We start from the raw sequence: 6,300 nt of genomic DNA, 5'->3' as shown, positions 1-6,300 counted from the left end.
CGGGGTATTTTTATATTGCACGGATAAATCAGAAAACAGACAGAAAAATACTATTTTTACTTTATTTCAACTAAATAACAGAAAGTAGAAAGAGGGTACAGAAGGTTGTGCCTTCTAGTTTCATCCATCTCATGCTCATCAAAAGGAATCCATTAACAAGGTTAATCAAGTCTTGTTAACAAACTCATTCCGAATAACATGGAACCAAAGAAATTTCGAATGACACTATGTTACCTCAACGGGGATATGCACATCCCCAATAATAAGAATATCATATTTCTTCTTGACAGTAGGAAGAGGAGATTCAAAACCTCCAAAAATAATTGATGGAACTTCTCCAATAGAATTGATACTGTGGACTTGAGGTTGTTTCCTCGGAAAGTATACCGTATGCTCATTACCATTAACATGAAAAGTGACATTGCGTTTGTTGCAATCAATAACATCCCCTGCGGTATTCAAAAAAGGTCTTCCAAGAATAATAGACATACTATCGTCCTCGGGAATATCAAGAATAACAAAGTCCGTTAAAATAGTGACATTTGCAACCACAACAGGCACATCCTCACAAATACCGACAGGTATAGCAGTTGATTTATCAGCCATTTGCAAAGATATTTCAGTAGGTTTCAACTTATTCTAATCAAGTCTACGATATAAAGAGAGAGGCATAACACTAACATTAACATAGTTTCTTTTAATAGAGCATGGTATAGTTGGTACTCCTAGATCTCCTAGTTTCTTAGGTATTCCACCCTTAAAAGTATAATTAGCAAGCATGGTGGAAATTTCAGCTTCCGGTATCTTTCTTTTATTAGTGACAATTTCTTTCGTATACTTAGCATAAGGATTCATTTTGAGCATATCAGTCAAACGCATACGCAAAAAGATAGGTCTAATCATTTCAGCAAAGCGCTCAAAATCCTCATCATCCTTTTTCTTGGATGGTTTGGGAGGAAAAGGCATGGGTTTCTGAACCCAAGGTTCTCTTTCTTTACCATGTTTCCTAGCAAAAAAGTCTCTCTTATCATAACATCATTATCATTGCTAGGTTGAGCATCATCATGAACATCATCATTAACATTTTCATTAGGTTCATGTTCATTGCCAGATTGTGTTTCAGCATCAGAAATAGAAGTATCATTTGGATTCTCAGGTGGTTCGGCAATAGGTTCACTAGAAGCATGCAAAGTCCTATCATTTTTCTTTTCTTCTTTTTAGAAGGACTAGGTGCATCAATATTATTTCTCTGAGAATCTTGCTCAATTCTCTTAGGGTGGCCTTCAGGATACAAAGGTTCCTGAGTCATTTTACCAGTTCTAGTAGCCACTCTAACATCATAATCATTTTTCTTACTGTTCAATTCATTGAGGAAATCATTTTGAGCTTTAAGTAATTGTTCTACTTGGGTGGTAACCATAGAAGCATGTTTAGTAATGAGTTTAAGTTCACCTTTAACTCTAGACATATAATCACCCAAGTGTTCAAGCGTATCGGAATTGTATTTCAATTGTCTACCAAGATAAGCATTAAAGTTTTCTTGTTTGACAATAAAATTATCAAACTCTTCTAAGCATTGTCTAGCAGACTTATAGTGAGGAATATCACCTTCATCAAATCTATAGAGAGAATTTACCTTTACTACCTGTGTCGGGTTATCAAGAACATGAGTTTCTCCAATAGGTGATGGATTAAGATCACATGTTTCTTCAACAGGCGGTAAATTAAGACCATGTATTTCTTCAATAGGAGGTAAATTCGTAACATCTTCAGCTTTAATACCTTTTTCTTTCATAGATTTCTTTGCCTCTTGCATATCTTCAGGACTGAGAAATAGAACACCTCTTTTCTTCGGAGTTGGTTTAGGAATAGGCTCAGGAGTTGGTTCAGGAAGTGTCCAGTTATTTTCATTTGTGAACATATTGTTCGATAGAATTTCAGCTTCATCTGGTGTTCTTTCCCTAAAAACAGAACCAGCACAACTATCCAGGTAGTCTCTGGAAGCATCGGTTAGTCCATTATAAAAGATATCAAGTATTTCATTTTTCTTAAGAGGATGATCAGGCAAAGCATTAAGTAATTGGAGAAGCCTCCCCCAAGCTTGTGGGAGACTCTCTTCTTCAATTTGCACAAAATTATATATGTCCCTTAAAGCAGCTTGTTTCTTATGAGCAGGGAAATATTTAGCAGAGAAGTAATAAATCATATCCTGGGGACTACGCACACAACCAGGATCAAGAGAATTAAACCATATCTTAGCATCACCCTTTAATGAGAACGGAAATATTTTAAGGATATATAGGTAGCGAGATTTCTCATCATTAGTGAATAGGGTGGCTATATCATTTAATTTAGTAAGATGTGCCACAACAGTTTCAGATTCATAGCCATGAAAAGGATCAGATTCAACCAAAGTAATTATATCAGGATCAACAGAGAATTCATAATCCTTATCAGTAACACAGATAGGTGAAGTAGCAAAAGCAGGGTCAGGTTTCATTCTAGCATTAAGAGATTGCTGCTTCCATTTAGCTAATAACCTCTTGAGCTCGTATCTATCTTTGCAAGCCAAAATAGCTATAGCAGCTTCTTTTTCAAAAACATAACCCTCAGGAATAACAGGCGATTCATATTTATTAGGGGGAGAGTCTTCATCATCACTTTCATCAATGTTATCAGTTTCAATAATTTCATTCTTTCTAACCCTAGCAAGTTGTTCATCAAGAAATTCACCAAGTGGCACAGTAGTATCAAGCATAGAAGTAGTTTCATCATAAGTATCATGCATAGCAGAAGTGGCATCATCAATGACATGCGACATATCAGAACGAATAGCAGAAGCAGGTTTAGGTGTCGCAGGCTTACTCAAAATAGAAGGTGAATCAAGTGCAGAGCTAGATGGCAGTTCCTTACCTCCCCTCGTAGTTGAGGGATAAATTTTTGTCTTAGCGTCTTTCAAGTTCTTCATAGTGACCAGAAGATATAAATCCCAAGTGACTCAAAGAATAGAGCTATGCTCCCCGGCAATGGCGCCAGAAACTAGTCTTGATAACCCACAAGTATAGGGGATCGCAACAGTTTTCGAGGGTAGAGTATTCAACCCAAATTTATTGATTCGACACAAGGGGAGCCAAAGAATATTCTCAAGTATTAGCAGTTGAGTTGTCCATTCAACCACACCTGGTTAACTTAGTATTTGTAGCAAAGTAGTATGGAAGTAACGATAACGATAGCAAAAGTAATATTTTTGGGTTTTGTAGTGATTGTAACAGTAGCAACGGAAAAGTAAATAAGCGAAGAACAATATGTGAAAAGCTCGTAGGAATTGGATCGGTGATGGAGAATTATACCGGATGCGGTTCATCATGTAACAGTCATAACATAGGGTGACATAGAACTAGCTCTAATTCATCAATGTAATGTAGGCATGTATTCCGAATATAGTCATACGGGCTTATGGAAAAGAACTTGCATGACATCTTTTGTCCTACCCTCCCGTGGCAGTGGGGTCCTAATGGAAACTAAGGGATATTAAGGCCTCCTTTTAATAGAGTACCGGACCAAAGCATTAATACATAGTGAATACATGAACTCCTCAAACTATGGTCATCACTGGGAGTGGTCCCGATTATTGTCACTTCGGGGTTGCCGGATCATAACACATAGTAGGTGACTATAGACTTGCAAGATAGGATCAAGAACTCACATATATTCATGAAAACATAATAGGTTCAGATCTAAAATCATGGCACTCGGTCCCTAGTGACAAGCATTAAGCATAGCAAAGTCATAGCAACATCAATCTTAGAACATAGTGGATACTAGGGATCAAACCCTAACAAAACTAACTCGATTACATGATAGATCTCATCCAACCCATCACCGTCCAGCAAGCCTACGATGGAATTACTCACACACGGCGGTGAGCATCATGAAATTGGTGATGGAGGATGGTTGATGATGACGACGGCGATGGATTCCCCTCTCCGGAGCCCCGAACAGACTCCAGATCAGCCCTCCCGGGAGGTTTTAGGGCTTGGCGGCGGCTCCGTATCGTAAAACGCGATGAATCCTTCTCTCTGATTTTTTTCTCCCCGAAAGTGAACATATGGAGTTGGAGTTGAGGTCGGTGGAGCGTCACGGGGCCCACGAGGCAGGGGGCGCGCCCGGGGGGGCAGGCGCGCCCCCCACCCTCGTGGACAGGGTGTGGGCCCCCTGATGTGGATTTTTCTTCCAGTATTTTTAATATTTTCCAAAAAGATGTTCCGTGGAGTTTCAGGTCATTCTGAGAACTTTTGTTTCTGCACATAAATAACACCATGGAAAGTCTGCTGAACACAACGTGAGTCCGGGTTAGTTCCATTCAAAGCATGCAAGTTAGAGTCCAAAACAAGGGCAAAAGTTTTTGGAGAAGTAGATACGACGGAGACGTATCACCCTGTTTATTATCAAACCCTTGGGAGTTACTTCTGCGTTATGCTTATACTGCTATGCTATGCTCGCAGACGTGGTTTGGGTGAGTGAATCCATGACAGATGTGAGATCATTATTCAATGGTTCAACTTAAGGTGGCAACTTTAATACACATCTGGGTGGATTGCTTGTTTGGGCACCTGGAGAATCCAGTGTTGTCCTAGGATATCCCGGAGTCCCCGTGTGATAATCCTACGGTCTGCCACCCAGGCTCAAAGGGATCTGAGATATTTCATGCTAGAAACTTCCGTGTGCAGCCACAAGCTATTATGGGCTCTAGCATAGTTGAGTAAGTTGCCTGACCTCTTCCAGTGGTAGGCTAGAAGACGTAGAGGGATGTAGGTTGGTACTGTCTACCCGGGGTCAGAGTTAATGCTTCTGAAAGACTGTGTCTCTGTCATCCGTTTCTCAAACACCATGAAGTGCGAAAAATCTAATGGAGGAGATCGAGTCTTGTGGGGAAAAGTGCGCAAACCTCTGCAGAGTGTACAATCTAATCACGGTTAGCCGTGACCCCAGTTATGGACATCTTGAGTATCTAGTACTTGGATTATCATATGTATCTCATCACTCTAATTTAATTTGTTGGGTTGATAATTACTTTTAATTGGGATTGAGTTGAAGGTACCTTCTCAATGTTGTTCAACCACCAAGATAGTTAAATAAAATATATTCCTTTGTTGTAGGGAAAAATTGGCTTTTCGCAAAACAATATAGTGATAGCATATTCCATGTGCATATAGTGATAGCATTATTTCTGTCCACCAGCCAAATATGCATATAGTGATAGCATTATTTCTGTCCTTGCTCTACTGTGTTATATTGCCAGCATATTCCATGTGCTGGCCCGTTTTCAGGCTGCAGCGTATTATGTTGCAGACTTTTCAGACGACGAGTAAAGGTGCGATAGGTCGTTGTTGTGCATCTCAACTATGCCGTTGGAGTTGATGGACTCACTTATCTTCCAAGTATTCCGCTGTTATCTTATTTAGATGGCCTTAAGCCATATTTACTGTAATAAGTTCTCTTTTAAGACATTCGATGTAATAAGTGTGTGATTGCTACTCTGTTATAAATCCTTCGAGTACTGTGTGTGTCAGCATTACCGATCCAGGGATGACACTGAAGCACAGAGACTTGACCGTTTGAGGTCGGGTCGCTACAAGATGGTATCAGAGCACACGCTGAGCGTAGGACACCACCACTAAGATAAGCCATACGTCACTCTTCTCTACTCATTTCTAACTCCTCTCCATTTTCTACTCCTTAGGATGGCGGATTCGAGGAACAAGTTTTCACAACTGGATCAGGACACACCCTTTGGACGACACTTGAAAGAAGTCACTAGGTACCTGAACATCGGAATACCAAGCTTCATGAGGACCTACAACGCTACTTTACCAGAAGAGGAGCGCTGGATGATTCGAGTTCAAGTTCCAGGAAGGACATTCACGCCAGTTACGGAGCCCATAGAGTTTTCCTTTGATGCACCAAACTGGAGTCTAGGAAAGAGCATGGCAGCCCACATCGCCATGGGACGCATCGGCGTAGTTTACCACAGGGATCTCAAGGATACTATCTATCTACCAGATATGTGGGCGATGTGATGAGCAATGGGAGATGATCAGCACCAGGAAGGACAGGTCCATTGCAGCTTTCATCCAGGAATTAAACCAGCACATTCGACGCCAGGAGAATCAGATGTGCGCAGGCATGATGGATCTGAAGAAGGCAATGACCAGGATCACGGAGCTGGAAGAGGAACTCAAGTCTACACGCGATGGATATGAGGAGGAAATCACAATACTATTGGAGAAGAATGACGAT

This window comes from Triticum aestivum, chromosome 3D (assembly GCF_018294505.1).
Source record: "Triticum aestivum cultivar Chinese Spring chromosome 3D, IWGSC CS RefSeq v2.1, whole genome shotgun sequence".
In the NCBI taxonomy this organism is placed as follows: Eukaryota; Viridiplantae; Streptophyta; class Magnoliopsida; order Poales; family Poaceae; genus Triticum; species Triticum aestivum.
Note: the sequence above shows the minus strand (reverse complement) of the source record.